This window comes from Nicotiana tabacum, chromosome 16, assembly GCF_000715075.1.
Source record: "Nicotiana tabacum cultivar K326 chromosome 16, ASM71507v2, whole genome shotgun sequence".
NCBI classification, from domain to species: Eukaryota; Viridiplantae; Streptophyta; class Magnoliopsida; order Solanales; family Solanaceae; genus Nicotiana; species Nicotiana tabacum.
In genome coordinates, this window is record NC_134095.1 from 7,417,182 (window position 1) to 7,434,680 (window position 17,499).

Sequence of the window (17,499 nt, forward strand, 5' to 3'; positions counted from 1 at the left end):
TTAACTCTTAAATACATGTTTAAATGTTAAGGACTAACAGTCCTTAACTTTTAATTCCATGTTTAAATGTTAAAGGACATGCAGTCCTTAGCTTTTAATTTCTGGTTCAAAAGTTAAGGACTGGTAGTCCTTAACTTTTAATTCCATGTTTAAAACTTAAGGACTGGCAGTCCTTAACTTTTAATTTTAATTCCATGTTTAAATGTTAAAGGACAGACAATCGTTAGCTTTTAATTTCTGGTTCAAAAGTTAAGGACTAGCAATCCTTAAGTTTTAATTCCATGTTTAAATGTTAAGGACTGACAGTCCTTAACTTTTAATTCCATGTTTAAATGTTAAAGTACAGACAGTCCTTAGCTTTTAATTTCTGGTTCAAAAGTTAAGGACTAGAAATCCTTAAGTTTTAATTCCATGTTTAAATGTTAAGGACTGACAGTCCTTAACTTTTAATTCCATGTTTAAATGTTAAAGTACAGACAGTCCTTAACTTTTAATTTCTGGTTTAAAAGTTAAGGACTAGCAATCCTTAAGTTTTAATTCCATGTTTAAATGTTAAGGATTGACAGTCCTTAACTTTTAATTCCATGTTTAAATGTTAAAGGACAGACAGTCCTTAGCTTTTAATTTCTGGTTCAAAAGTTAAGGACTGGTAGTCCTTAACTTTTAATTCCATCTTTAAAAATTAAGGACTGGCAGTCCTTAACTTTTAATTCCATGTTTAAATGTTAAGGACTTGTAGTCCTTAGCTTTTAATTTCTTGTTCAAAAGTTAAGGACTGATAGTCCTTAACTTTTAATTCCATGTTTAAAACTTAAGGACTGGCAGTCCTTAACATTTAATTCCATGTTTAAATGTTAAGGACTGGCAATTCTTAACTTTAATTACATGTTTAAATGTTAAAGGACTGACAGTTCTTAACTTTAATTACATGTTTAAATGTTAAGGACTGACAGTCCTTAACTTGGTCTTGCACTTACAGTACACCTGTTCTTAATTCTACAAGGATTGCTTTATAACGTATGTCCTTTGTTTCCCATTCTCTTGACTTGTAGGATGGAAACAATATGCATAATAGTTGCTTTTAATGGTAGATGGACTGAAGACTATAAATATCTTGATCATCAAACAAAGCTTTTCCTAGCACCTGAGTCAATTCAGTTTGAAGATTTCGTTAAACAGATTTTTGAGCTTATTGAATTGGATAGTGAAAAGTTTGAAATATTGATATGGTTTGATATCAACCTTGGAACAAGCAAAGGAATGCTTGTATCCAAAGATTTAGATCTTCACACATGTATAGAGTTGCTAAAAACTCATTCACTCTTCAAGAGCTGTCGTTTCATAGTTGATATTTCGGAAAGAGTTTTTGCATCAACAAGCAATGAACATGCCAACACAAAAACTCAACATGACAATCAAGAGCGATGCCAACAGATAGTTGAAGTAGATATGGTTGAAGCTCAACCATTAAATGAAGAGGTGCATCAAACATTTGATTCTATTCAAGTAGAAGGACAAAGCATTATAGAGATTGACAACGAACAAGCTTTGGGTATTCAAGTCTTAGAGAGTGCACCGGTAATCGAAGTAGTTGCTGACAAAACCTGCACTCAAATAACTAAACGAAGATCAAATTTGAAACAAAAAGAATCCCCAACTACGATATTAAGAGAAAATGCTTCTTTGGATCAAATAAAAGTCGGATCAGTATTTGACAAGAAGAAGAGCATAATTAATTGTTTTTCTAATGTAGCAATCAAAGGACATTTTGAATTCAAAGTTGTTAGATCAAGCTCAACAAGATATTCGTTGACATGCAATGATGATAGGTGTCGTTGGTGTGTGCGTGCTTTCAGAATTAAAGACTCAACATTATTCAAGATAGTAAAGCTTGAGAAAAATCATGACTGCTCTGTTAACACTAGGAAAGCAGATCAAAGGCATGCTACTTCAAAGTTGATTAGTGGTTACATTATTGATAATCTTCGGGACCCAAGATTTGAAGTTACACCAACTTTTGTCATGGCAGAGATGCAAAAATTGCATGGACTAGACATTGGATATCACAAGGCGTGGCGTGCTATTCAACATGTTTCCGCTTTAATAAGAGGAAGTCCCGAAGAAAATTATGAATTATTGTGTTCATACTTGTATATGATGACAAGTAAAAACCCGGGAACTTATACTAACATAAAGATAGACGACAACTACAGGTAAACAATTTAGGACATGCTGTCTTTAGCCTTGTTAACTTTTGAGTTATAACCAGAAGTTGAGGACTGCCTATACTTAAGTTTTGAACTTGTAATTAAAAGTTAAGGACTTTCAGTCCTTAAGTTTTGAACTTTGAAATAAAAGTTAAGGACAGCATGTCCTTAACTTTATAACTTGTAAATGTAAGTTAAGGACTGACTGTCCTAAACTTCGAGTATTTTAACCTTGTTTTATATTGTATTTTCAGGTTTCTTTATATGTTTTACGCATATGGATCATCGATAGCTGGTTGGAATCATTGTAGACCAGTGATTTCTATTGATGCGACTTTTTTGAAGTCAAAATATCGTGGTGTTTTAATGATTTCAGTTTCAAAAGATGCAAATAACCCAATTTTCCCATTAGCCTTTGGAATAGCAGAATCTGAAAACAACAATTCCTATGAGTGGTACTTTAGTCAGCTTCGCAATGCAATTGGGAGCCGTGAGAATTTGATTTTTTTATCAGACAGGCATCAAGCTATTGCAAATGGCATTGTAAAGGTATATCCTGAAAGCCATCATGGGATTTGCATCTATCATTTGGAGCAGAACCTAAAGCGAAGAAAGGTGAAAAGTGAGGTCATAAAACTTTTCCAAAGTGCTGCAAGAGTATACAAGCGTAAAGAATTTGACATATACATGTCAGATATTGCAAATGTAGATAAGAAAACTTATGACTACTTGATGGAAGAACCACCGGAAAGATGGGCACGTTCTTGTAGTCCACAACGAAGATATGACATGCTCACAACAAATATAGTTGAGTCGATGAATTCAGTGCTATTAGAAGCAAGGGAGCTGCCTATACTAAGAATGATGGATTTCATTCAAGTGAAGCTACAACATTGGTTTTATGAAAGAAGAAATAAAGCAGAAGGAACATTTTATGATGTTTCTTGTTGGGTAGAGGAGGAATTGAAGAACAGAATAGATTTAGCATTTACTTTGAACGTAAGTATTATGTTTTATGTTTATATTATGATTTTGACATTTTTTAACATAATGTACTCACTTATAATTTTTCAACATTGAAGGTCTTCCCTGTTGATTCATGGCGTTCTAGAGTTGAAGAAGAAGGAATAACTTTCTTGGTGGACTTAAACAAAAGAACATGTGATTGTTTTCAATTTCAACTTGATGAATTACCATGCATACATGCAATTGCAGCTATCGAGAAGAGAAACATCAAGAAGTCTGACTTTTGTTCGCACTGGTACTTAAAGGAATCTTGGCTGAAAACATATGAAAGACAAATACATCCTGTAGGACATACTGATTCATGGATTGTACCAGAGAGTGTTAAGTCACAAATTGTTAAACCTCCAGATTTCAAAGTGCCACCAGGTAGAAGGAAAAAGAAAAGGCATATTCCTGCTACCGAGCCATCAAAAATAACATTCAAATGTGGTCGTTGCAGAAGAATTGGTCATAATAGAACAGCTTGTATATATTCTCCGGCACTCCATCCATTTTCAAGAAAGCATAGAGAAGAGTAGAAATATACACTTATGTTTATCGACTCTTTTAAGTTTTTTCTATAGATTGTATTCATTATTATTCTAATTTGAGCGGATGCCTAGATTTTCAATATTTATATCTTGTTACCTTCTTTTAATTTCTTTTGAGTTCAACAATTAAAAGTTATTAACAGGAGTCAGTAAGTTCAACTTGCAATTTTGAAAACGTAATGACTGTCTGTCCTTAACTTTGAATTTCAAGTTCAAAAGTTAAGGACATGAGGTCCTTAAGTTATAGTCTTATGTTAAAAACTTAAGGACTGTCTGTCCTTAACTTTGAATTTTAAGTTCAAACATTAAAGGACATGAGGTCCTTAAGTTATAGTCCCATATTAAAAACGTAATGACTGTCTGTCCTTAACTTTGAATTTCAAGTTCAAAAGTTAAGGACATGAGGTCCTTAAGTTATAGTCCATGTTAAAAACTTAAGGACTGTCTATCCTTAACTTTGAATTTTAAGTTCAAACGTTAAGGACATAGGTCCTTAAGTTATAGTCCCATGTTAAAAACTTGAGGACTGTTTGTCATTAACTACAAGAGTCCTTAAGTTTGAAATACAAGTTAAAAACTTAAGGACTGTCTGTCCTTAACTTTAAATTTTAAGTTCAAACGTTAAGGACATGAGGTCCTTAAGTTATAGTCCCATGTTAAAAACTTGAGGACTGTCTGTCCTTAACTTTGAATTTTAAGTTCAAACGTTAAGGACATGAGGTCCTTAAGTTATAGTCCCATGTTAAAAACTTGAGGACTGTCTGTCCTTAACTTTGAATTTTAAGTTCAAACGTTAAGGACATAGGTCCTTAAGTTATAGTCCCATGTTAAAAACTTGAGGACTATTTGTCATTAACTACAGGAGTCCTTAAGTTTGAAATACAAGTTAAAAACTTAAGGACTGTCTGTCCTTAACTTTGAATTTTAAGTTCAAACGTTAAGGACATGAGGTCCTTAAGTTATAGTCCCATGTTAAAAACTTGAGGACTGTCTGTCCTTAACTTTGAATTTTAAGTTCAAACGTTAAGGACATAGGTCCTTAAGTTATAGTCCCATGTTAAAAACTTGAGGACTGTTTGTCATTAACTACAGGAGTCCTTAAGTTTGAAATACAAGTTCAAAAGTTAAGGACATGAGGTCCTTAAGTTATAGTCCCATGTTCAAAACTTAAGGACTGTCGGTCCTTAACTTTGAATTTCAAGTTCAAAAGTTAAGGACATTTGGTCATTAACTTTGAATTTGAAGTTCACTTACACTTAGTCATGAACAAATACTAACAAACTCAATGGACAAATCAACAGTTGAGAGAAATAACAAAATAAATAACAAAATGCCTTGACATAACTTTTGAAATTGTAATTTTGCATAGCTGTTACAAAAAATTACGCTATGCCAACAAAACAAAATATAAGTGCTTTTTCACAAATTTACAGAATATTTCAGAACTATCCTAAACTGGCATAATTCAGATGTCACCTTTACAACAATTTTATACAAAAATAAGACCACAATTTCTTTACAACTCCTTTGGACAGAATGTTTCATTTTTACTCTCATAATCATCACCAACATTTTCTGGTGGAGTACCATAACCAGAATTTCTTTTCCATTCACCATGTGCCCAAAGATTTGCAGCAAGTTCTTTTCGAAAGTCTTTTATGTCTTCGGGTTGGAATTGCTGCACGTCCTTTCCAATCATCAGCAACTCGGCAAATTTGATCAGGAATGCACCACAATCAGTCCTAAGAGAAATGTAAGATATGCAGTGAATTAAACAATAAATCTTAAGTACATATAAATAATATAACAAATAATAACACGTATGATCCAGTTTAGTGTGGTGATCTTTGCCACTGTATATCAAATTTGTTGAAGACATTCCCAAAAGACTTGTGATTTTTGTCAAACTGTGAGAACTTTAGCAAATGGGGGATCATGCGTGCATACATTTGCATGTAGTTCATTCCTGCTTCATATGGCTCATTGTATATGGAATCATATACATCAATCTTTTTTTGATTCAAGTCCAATACTCCCAACAAAAAGTGTGTCACAGCTTCATCATCTTCTGAAGGAAGCAGACATGGAAAAAAGATTTTGTCAACCTCAGTCCATGCAATTCCACATCAATATCTTTTTCTTTCTCTTTCTCCTTCTGAACATCATTCTCATTTGATTTCAAGCAACTCTTCAATGATTTTAATAGCGTTTCATAAGCAAGAGAGCCCCAGTTGAAGGAAGCACAAAGTGTATCATCGTCAACAATTTTCATTATTTGCTCCGACACATTCCTATTTTTACTCTTGCCCATCAAAACCGACTCAACAAAATAGAGTGTTGCCAACTTCAAAGCATCATCATCACAGCCAGCAAATGATGAAGTTGTACCATGTGGGCAACTAGAAATAAAACTATACAAATCAGCCAACTCAATTTTGTCCTTTCCAGGGAAATAGACTCTTAAAAGCCTATTCTCTTTCTCATTTAAACCTTTCATGTCAAGCGACGAATAAGACTTCAAACCAGTAATAATATGGAATGCATCACGAGTAAACTTAATATCGCGGTCAAATACCTTGAAGGTCATCGAATCAGGTTCATTACTAACAATTTCAGAAAGCAATACACAGTGCATAAGTTTACCCGAGAACTTCACACTTTGTAATATGAAGAAGTTGCCAAAAATATTTTCCCTCAATTTCTTCCATTGGCCATTCGTCAGAAAACTTTTAATTGTTTCCTTATATTGAAAATCTCCTTTCCAATATACCAGAAAATTACGCCAATCGTCAAAATCAAAAAAATGATCGCCTTCCGTTATAACACTAGAAAAGAAGGAAAAAACAAACAAAGATTAGGACTTAACTTTAAATTTTAAGTGCAAACGTTAAAGAAATACAGTCCTTAACTTATACTTTCAACTTCCAAAGTTAAGGACACTTAGTCCTTAACTTCAAGTTTCATGTGCAAAAGTTAAGGACAATAAGTCCTTAACTTTAAATTGTAAATGCAAAGGTTAAGGAAATACAGTCCTTAACTTATACTTTCAACATCCAAAGTTAAGGACACTTAGTCCTTAACTTCAAGTTTCATGTGCAAAAGTTAAGGACAATCAGTCCTTAACTTTAAATTGTAAGTGCATAGGTTAAGGAAATACAGTCCTTAACATATACTTTCAACATCCAAAGTTAAGGACACTTTGTCCTTAACTTCAAGTTTCATGTGCAAAAGTTAAGGACAATCAGTCCTTAATTTTAAATTGTAAATGCAAAGGTTAAGAAAATACAGTCCTTAACTTATACTTTCAACATCCAAAGTTAAGGACACTTTCATGTGCAAAAGTTAAGGACAATCAGTCCTTAACTTTGAATTCCAATTACAAAATTTAATGTCGTTTCTTCTTTACATTTAATGAACACAGTTAACTGAAAATTCATAATCAGTAAGCTTATGAATTTCTACGACTATTTTTATGAAATATACCTACATAATCAAATATATTGAATCAACCACAAACACATTTCAAATTTCACACACTAAAAATTTATCAAAAACAGAATCACACAAAATATACTACACTGAATCAACATATAATGCTAATTTTTGAAATTTCACACATACTTCACACGGTATTGAACCAACTTACAAATAAAGAAAAACGAAGATGACGGAGAAGATGAAGGACAGAAGATGACGGAGAAGATGAAGATGAAGATGACGGAAGATGACGGAGAAGATGAAGGACAGAAGATGACGGAGAAGATGAAGATGAAGATGACGGAAGATGACGGAGAAGATGAAGGAATGAAATAAGGGTTTTCGTCGATTTTGGGATTATACAAGAAATAGAGAAAGGGTAATTGTGTCTTTTCCCCCTTAGTAGTGGCTATTTTTGATAAGCATTTTAAATAGTGGATAAAAATTAAATACACCCTTATTTAGTGGCTACTACACGCCATTTTCACCCATTTTGTTTTTGTAAAATAAATCTTCAAATTTTCTTAATAAATCCTTAAGTATTCAAAATTACTTTTTTTATTATCATAAATCATTAAATTGAGAGTATTTTATGTCACAATTAAAATAAAAATTATTGTACATTATCCACTAAGACTGCTATGATAGTTAGTTTTAAATAAATCTTTCATTTTAAAAAGTATTATTTATTAACTTTTGTTATGTCTTTAATATATAATAGTCCATAATTTTTTTATAATTATTTTTCTAAATATTATTTTTTCACGTTTACGAGATACAATAATTATTAATTTAATAGCTCAGTATTAGCTAGTAATAATTAGTTATCATAGTATTGTATGGTGAATTATGTGTCACTCTATTAACTTGTTGAAACTTAAAAAATAAATGATGCTAGAGAATCGTATTGAAATTGTGAATTATGTTTTTATATTAATTCTCTTTCAAATAGAAAGCATAATAAATAAAAGGACTATTTTAAGAAAATATCAAATTATAATATCGAAATTCTTTCAAGATTCATTACTGCTTAAGAGATACATATAAGATTTTGTATCGAATACATTACTTTTGATGTTTGATTGTAATGACGTTGCAGCTAATTTGCATATTATGATATATGTCATACTTTTCGTATTATTCATAGTTGAATTATACTTTACAAATATTTTAAATAGATTATTTGTTATAATTTTGTGATTTAAATGTAATTTTAATAATTATTTTTTTATTTTATACTATTTTAAAATTCTTGAAACTAGTAAAATTTAAAGATCCGGAGGACTTACGCCCCATGTCTCAGGGCTTACGCCTCGTCTCGTCAGAGGTAAAACGCCTCGCCTCACCCCGCCTTTTAAAACATTGGTTTAGACAAATGCTATAGGTAATATGAACGAGAGGTAGTAGCATTTTGGTATGACCATTTTCCCATGTTTTCCTCCTTTTAATTAACTAATTAATGATCTGTATAATTTTCAGTTGTTTGAAATGTAATAGAGTTATACATAGTATATATAATTACCAGCTGTCCAGCCATTAGAAAATTGTCACCGTTATGGAACATATGTAGAAAATGCATAGTAATTTCTTAATATTTTATCTCGTGAATAACGTAGCCGTTGAAATTTAACAAGAAAGATGATTTTTAATGGTATATTTCTGACATAGCTCTAAAATTTTCTTTTATTCTATGAAAAGGTCAGGTACATAGCCATGTGAAAAGTTGAAAATTGGTTTGGAGAAAGTTCTCTCTAACCCTAATTAAGTACACGTAAAGGATAATCCTAGCAGCTTTAGCTCCTAATTGCGTCTTAGGAATTTCTTAATTCAGAAAAATAAAGTAGGCAATTAAGTCAAGCTTCAGATCCTGCTTTTGTGTTCAACAAATGGAAGTCGTTAAGGTGGGTCCCTTCTTCCTTTTTTGAACAAATGTACCAAATTTTCCAGTAATGGTTAAGACTTGGACCTCAGACCTCACTATCAAACACATAAAATATAAAAAACATATGTAGAAAATGGAAAATGTCGATTCAATAGTGACAAATTTGCAATGACACACACACGGCATTCCATCCTATTTCGTCCATCAATAGCTCGTCTATGCTTGGGCAATTGTAATGCAAGGAGTGGGGCACATTCAAAGGATAGGAAACTCAGTGTACAAAAATATCTCGCGTTCAAGCAGGTTCTGGGAAAGAACAACTATAATGCAAGGAGTGCAGACACATTTATAGTCAAAATAAAAGTCATTCGGATTAGCTTGCCTGCACTTTAATTATTAAACTAAATTACATGTATTTAGTGTTGTATCACATCAACTTCTCCGCACCAAAACTAAAATAGATAAGATAAAACATAGACACCACAATATTTTTTTTACTCTTGAAATCTAAACTTTAATCTCTGATAGTTTTCATCAACTTCATTTTACACTATATCACACTTTTAACTACTGAAAAATATACTCTGTTAATGCAAGTGCTACAAAGAATTAGTAGGTAGAGAAATGTTCAAACTCACTAAATCAAAATCATAGATTTATTTCTGATACAGTCAAACCTTTTGATAATGACTTAGTGGTGTACATTGGTCGGGTTGGTTCGGATTTTTCAATTACTAAATCATTGTATCGGGTTATTAAATCTAAAGACCAAACCAAACCAACAAAAATTGGATATTTTATTTCGATTTTTCTCCGGTTTTTTAGGTTTTTAGATTTTTCGGCTTTTTCTCTTTCATAAAGTCTTCGCAGCACAAAACATCGAATTTTATGCTCCAAATATTTATTTAATCATAGTAAGACATAACTATATAAGGTATTTTCAAGAAAATAACATAATATGTGAGATGAGTCATGGCATCATACTAAAATATTCAACAATAAAATTAATAAAGTCGCATAAAATAAATATTATTAATAAGCCATAATGAAAATGAACATAATAAGTACTACTATTTACATGACCAAACACTAAAAAAAATAAGTTATGCATTTTATCTAAATCATGGAAAAACTAAAAAATAGATATTCAACACTTTTGTCATTCTTAGTACAATTGTTGAATGTCTTTTGTCAGCATTAGTATTGATTTAATTTTAATTTGGCATTTATTTGAGTTACTAACATTTATGGACTATAATACTTATTGGAGCATTCAAAAATTATAAGTCCAAGCTTGAAGTAATTCGTTAAAAGATAAAACTATAAAAAAGTTTAGGAAATATTTATAAACTATATTGCAATAATTATTTTTATGTATCAAATATATTAAAAAACTTATATACATATAATATCGGGTTAGTTTGTTTCGGTTTGACTTTTTTTAGTTAAAACCAAATCAAACCAACTATGGTTGGATTTTTTCCCAACACCAAACTAAATCAAACCGAACCATCGTCGAGTTTTTTTTTCTCGGTTTGACTCGGATTATCAGTTTGGTGCGGTTTATCGGTTTCCTTTGTACACCCCTAATAATGGCATTGCTGGTCCGAACTTCTTTTAGCTGCTATAGCAAAAAATGTTGTAGAACACATATTTTAATATAACATGAAAAATTAGTTCCAAAAAAATTTCATAGTTATTGCCACGACCCTAAAACTGACCCGGTCGTGATAGCGCCTATCGTGAAACTAGGCCATCCGACACAAACCCGAAACCAACCGAAAATTTATAAGAAGTCATTTTAAGCCATTAATTAACTAAAATCGCATAATATAAGTTTAAATAAGCAGTGCGGAAGTATAGCACAAGCTCGACATCGGGGTGTCACCAGTCATGAGCAACTACAAACTCTTCTAGGAAAACGAAAAGCTAACATAGTCCGAAAAGAAAATACTAAGACAAGCTGAGAAGATAAGAAAGAGAAGTGCAGGGCTGCGACGCCAAACAGCTACCTAGCCAACTCCGGAGACCTGCTGGAAGACTGATCAGCACTCACTATCGCGTCCCGAGACTCCTGGATCTGCACACAAGGTGCAGAGAGTAATGTGAGCACGCCAACTCAACAAGTAATAAAAGTAAAAGCAGCTGAGCAGTAAGAAAACAGGTAATTCCACGTCATTGCAGTACAGCAAAATAGTATATGTCCAGTACAATACAGTAAATCAATTAACTCGTAAAAACAACTCAGTTCAGTAAAACCCTTTTTAAAACATCTTTCAATAGTTTCAAACAAGTGATAAAAGCAGTGAGTAAAAGGATAGAAAGGTAAACAGTCCCTCGAGCAAAGCATGTACCATAAACTGCCCCTCGGGCAAAATATCAACAGAACTAGCCCCTTGGGCTACCTCAAAATCACTCGTAATCAACCCCTCGGGCAACAACATAAAACAACAACAGCCCATCGGGCAATATCACATCTCTCACACTGGGTACCCACGCTCACTAGAGGTGTTCAGACTTCGGAGGTCTCCTACAGCCTAAGCGCTATCACAAGCCATCTCGTGGCATAATAAATCAGGCCCTCGGCCTCTCATATATCACAAATCAGTACAACCTGCTGTGGCACACAGCCCGATCCCATGATATCCTCACAACACAGACCCTCGGCCTTACTCAATCATAAATCTCTCAAGCCCCTCGGAAAACAGTAAAACATGATGCTCAGCCCAAAATATTATTTAAATATCAAAACGGAATAAATACGGTTGAGTTATAAAAATAGTAGAATACAATATGACTGAGTACAAGTATTAAGTCAAAATAGTGAGGAATAGTAGTAAAAGCCCCTAAGGGTCCAAAATAGTTGGCACGAGGCCCAAATATGGCATTCCGCCCAAAACATAGCAATACTTTCCAAAATATAATGATATCAAACAGTTTTCAATCAAGTACACGACTTAACAGTCATACGGGACGGACCAAGACACAATCCCCAATGGTGCACGACCCCACGCTCATCATCTAGCGTGTGTGTCACCTCAAAGTAGCACCACGATGTAAAATACGGGGTTTCATACCCTCGGGACAATATTTACAATCATTACTTACCTCAATCCGGTCCAAACTCTAGCCCGCGATGCCTTTGCCTCTCGACTCGGCCTCCGAATGCTCCAAATCTAACAAAAAGCAGTATTATACCATTAATACGCGCTAATGGAACAAAGCCCAAGCGAAAATAATCAAATTAACTCAAAAGTCCCGAAATTGGCCAAACTGACCCCCGGTCTCACGTCTCGGGTTCCGATAAAAATTACACCACTAGAATTCTTATCCTCTCACGAGTCTATATATACCAAGAACATCAAAATCGGACCTCAAATGGCCCCTCAAATCCTCAACTTACACTCTCCAATTTCAAGCCATAATTCCCCAATTTTAAGCTTTAAATCCCACTAGTTTCATGTCTAATTAGTTAGAAATCCACATAGAATCGAGTATTGAGTTCAAAAACCTTACCTCCAAGTGTTTCCCTTTTATTCCCTCTTCAATCCCTCTCAAAAAGCTTCAAAACCGTTCAAAAATGGTGAGAAATGGGCTAAAAATCGCGAAGATGGATTTTATACATTCTGCCCAGGTACTCTCTTCATCGCGAACGCGACCGTCCTCTTGCGTTCGCGTAGGCCAAACTCAGTTTGCCTCCGCTTAACCCTTCGCGAACGCGACAAAATGCTTTGCGAACGCGATGCTTAATCACCTCACTCCTTCACGAGCACGGACCCCACCTCGTGAACGCGTAGACCAAAGACCTAGGGTCCCCAACTGCCTCACTCCTCTTCGCGAACGCAACTCCATTCACGCGTTCGCGATGCATACTCTGCCACACCCATTCGCAAACGCGGGACCCACATTGCGAACGCGAAGAGTAACTCATCTGCCTCACTCCACATCCCTTCGCAAACACGAAGGATAATAATCTGCAATAGAAACCAGAAAATCTGGAACTCTCCAAAACAAGAATTTGGTTCGTTAACCTCCCGAAACTCACCCGAGGCCCTCGGGACCTCAACAAAACATGTCAAAACATCCCATAACATCATTCAAATTTAGTCGAGCCTTCGAATCACTCAAAATAACACTAAAACACCAAATCAACCTCTGATTCAAGCCTAAGAACTTAGAAACTTCCAATTTCCACAAACGACATCGAAACCTATCAAATCAACTCCGAATGACCTAAAATTTTGCACACGCGTCACAAATGATACTATGGACCTACTCTAATTTCCGGAATTCCATTCCGACCCCGATATCAATATTTCCACTACCAACTAGAAACGCCAAAATTCTAATTTCGCCAATTCAAGCCTAAATCTACCACGAACCTCCAAATTACATTCCAAACATGCTCTTAAGTCCCAAATCACCTCACGAAGCTATCTGAACCATAAAAACCATGTTCCGAGATCATTTGTTTATAAGTTAACTTCCGATGGACTTTTCTAACTAAGGCTTCCCAAAAAGAGACTAAGTGTCTCATTCCTTTCCAAAAACACTCTGAACCCGAACCAACCAACTCAATACCTCATAATATAAATAAACAACTCACAAAGAAGTAGAAATGGGGGAAACGGAGCGGTAATTCATGAAACGACCGGTCGAGTCGTTACATCTTCCCCCTCTTAAACAAGCGTTCGTCCTCGAACGAGTCAAAAAACATACATGAAGCCTCAAATAAGTGAGGATATCTGCTCCGCACCTCCCGCTAGATCTCCCAGGTAGCCTCCTCCACAGGCCAGCCTCTCCACTACACTTTCACCAAAGCTATATCCTTTGATCTCAACTTTTGGACCTGCCGCTCCAAAATAGCTACTAGCTCCACATCATAAGTCAAATCACCATCTAACTGAACCGTGCTGAAATCCAAAACATGTGACGGATCACCAATATACTTCCGAAACATAGAAACATGGAATATCGGATGCACACTCGATAAGCTGGGTGGCAAAGCAAGCTCATAAGCCACCTCCCCAATCCTCCGAAGCACCTCAAACGGCCCAATGAACCGAGGACTCAATTTACCCTTCTTCCCAAATCTCATAACAACCTTCATGGGTGAAACCTTCAATAAGACCTTCTCCCCAACCATGTAGGACACATCACGAACCTTCGTGTCAACATAACTCTTTCGTCTCGACTGCACTATACGAAACCGCTCCCGAATCACCTTCACCTTGTCTAGAGCATCCTACACCAAGTCTGTACCCAAAAGCCTAGCCTCACCGAGCTCAAACCAACCAACTGGAGATCTGCACCGTCTCCCATATAAAGTTTCATATGGAGCCATCCGAATGATCGACTGATAACTATTGTTATATGCAAACGCCACGAGTGGTAGAAACTGATCCTAAGAACCACCAAAATCAATGACACAAGCGCGCAACATGTCCTCCAATATCTAAATAGTGCGCTCGGACTACCCGTCTGTCTGAGGGTGAAAAGTTGTGCTTAACTCAACCGTAGTACCCAACTCTCTCTGCACGACTCTCCAAAACTGCGAAGTAAACTAGGTACCTCTATCTGAAATGATGGAGACTGGGACACCATGCAAGCGAACAATCTCTCTGATATAGATCTCTGGCAACCACTCTGAAGAATAGGTAGTACACGCCGCACCTCCTTTTTCCGCACCCAAGGGGGTACAAGGGAGTTTTTTCCAATTAAAGGACAATCGAAACGGGATTTGTTTATTTATTTCAGAGTCGCCACTTGGGAGATTTAAGGTGTCCCAAGTCACCAATTTTAATCCCAAATCAAGGAAAAGAATGACTCCATATTACAGTCTGCGCACCAGAAATCCGGATAAGGAATTCTGTTAACCCGGGAGAAGGTGTTAGGCATTCCCGAGTTCCGTGGTTCTAGCACGGTCGCTCAACTGTTATATTCGGCTTGATTATCTGATTTTATACAAATATGAACTTATGTGCCAATTTTATCTTTTAACCGCTTTTATCATTTAATGTTATTTTTATCAAAAATTGCAACATCGTGGAAAACACACCTCGAACCACGTTACAATCAATGTACCCGTGGTTAGAGCTACGTTTCAACTCTGTTGAGATTGGGATTTGGGTCACATAAATGTGCACCCAAGTTTAGGAAGATAACATTATTAAATACGCGTCTAAAGCAACTAGCGTATTGTTATGTTGGGAAAAGGCCGTGAAATTTGCTAAACGGCCTGTCCCGAATTCTAAGTATTTAATATATACATTTAGAGGGCCCCGCAGCTTGTGCATTTTTGTTTGTCGAGGCTCGTCTCATTCATTATTTTTTAAAAGGAATTTGCAACGTCATGGAAATGCATCTCAAACCACGTCACAATCAATGTACCCGTGATTAGAGGCACATTTCTACTCCGTTGAGATTTGGATATGGGTCACATAAATGTGCACCCGAGTTTAAGAAAATTAAATTATTAAAGGCGCGCCTAAAGCAACTAGCGCATTATTATTTTGAGTAGGGCCGTGAAATTTGCTAATCGGCCCGTCCCGGAATCTAAGTGTTTAATACATATATTTTGTGAGGGCCCCGCAATCTGTGCGTTTTCATTTGGCGAGGCTCGTCTCATTTTTATTATTTTTTGTTTTTAAAAGGGTAAACTTAAAGTTACTACATTTTTACTTTATCTATTTAAAGAGTTAATTCAAAGTTATTAAAATATATTGCAAGCCATGCTATACGTAACGCACTAGTGGTTCACGACAAGTTCTATTTAACTTTGTTCCAAATTGGAGCCGGGTCACATGAGATGCACCCCCGGTTCCTTTAATCTAATTACATACAAACAACAATATTGCCACAAATCACTAATTTGACGCTATTTATAAACTATCATTCTTTTTCCTCTTAATCTAGTTTAATGAAATATAAGCTAATAATCTAACAATAAATGGCAAACATCTGACAATTAGTGATAAACAAAAATATAAAATTAACAACAGAACATAACACTAACAATCAGTGATAAACTAACATGACGAGATAAACTTTAAAATATGGCAAATATATTACTATTACTCAAATTTACCGAGACAAGACGTGAAAGTAAAGAACACACTGAGCCAACAAAAATAACATGAATACTCACGTTTAACAGCAACGTCGAGTTTCAACATCTCGAACTCGCCAAAAATGGACAGCAACAACCTCTGACGTACCAGACCTCGACGAACCAAAGTCGACCTCGACGGAACTCATCCTGGACAGAACTTCTGGGCTATTTTTGAACGTTTTCGGTTAAGCCTCAGCTGGTGTGTATGTGTGTTTTCCGGTCAGTCATGGCACGGAGGGGAGGGTCGTTCACGGCATGAGGGAGTCGTTTGGGCAGTGGCGTTTGGTGGTGGTGTTGAGCTGGGTTGTTTGGTTACGACGGAAGGTGGGGACGAGGGTGGTGCGACTGGTTTTGGTTGCGACGGAAGGTGGGGACGAGGGTGATGGGGGCTGAGCTGGTAGTTTGGATAGGTGTTTTGGGTGGTGGTGTTTAGACGTGAGGCATGCGGGACAGTGACGACGATGGTGGGAGCTGGTTGCGACGAGGGTGCGACTGGTTTGGGTTTGCTTGGTGGTTGTGTGAGACGATGAGGGAGTTGGGGAGCTGGTGGTTTGATTCACTGCCGGGGATGCGAGGGGCTGTTTGGACAGTGGTTGACGGGGTGATGGAGCTAAGAGGAAGAGGAGTGACGATGGAAGGAAGGTGAGGGAGTTGGTATCGTCGGTGGCTTTGGACGATGCAGTAGTTCTGCTACTTGACGGGTGGTTGGGTTCAAGCGTTGGGGGGGGGAAGCTGGTGGTTATGGTCACCGGTGGTTCAGACGTTGGGAGGTTGCGGACGGTTTGGGTGAGGGTCTTGCTAGGGTTTTTCTAGGTTCTCCTTCAGGAAGAAGGAGACGAACAGTGATGGTTCTTTTTAAAAATTTTCCAAAAGTCCTCCCTTCCAAATGTTTTTGCCCGTGCATTTGTAAACTTCTGCCAAGAAAAATGAGCCCCACGCGTGGTGGGGTTCGAGACTTGTGTCCCCCACGCGTGGTGGGGTTCCCCGTGTATCGTGTTTCGTCCGTGTTCCCCACGCGTGTACCCCATGTGTGGTGGACTCGGATTATTATGGGCTAGGTCCGAAAATTAGGCCTAAAAACGGGTAGTTTGAACCTGAATATTATTCTTTTGTCCGGACCCGAGAAATAGGAACACGACGTTGCTCAACTGATTATGTAAGCAAAATAGCTACTAAAATAAGACTAATTATTTAAAACAAAACTATATTATTATTTTCTTAATATTTTTCGAGATTAAAATAGCTACAAAAATATTAACAAAACTA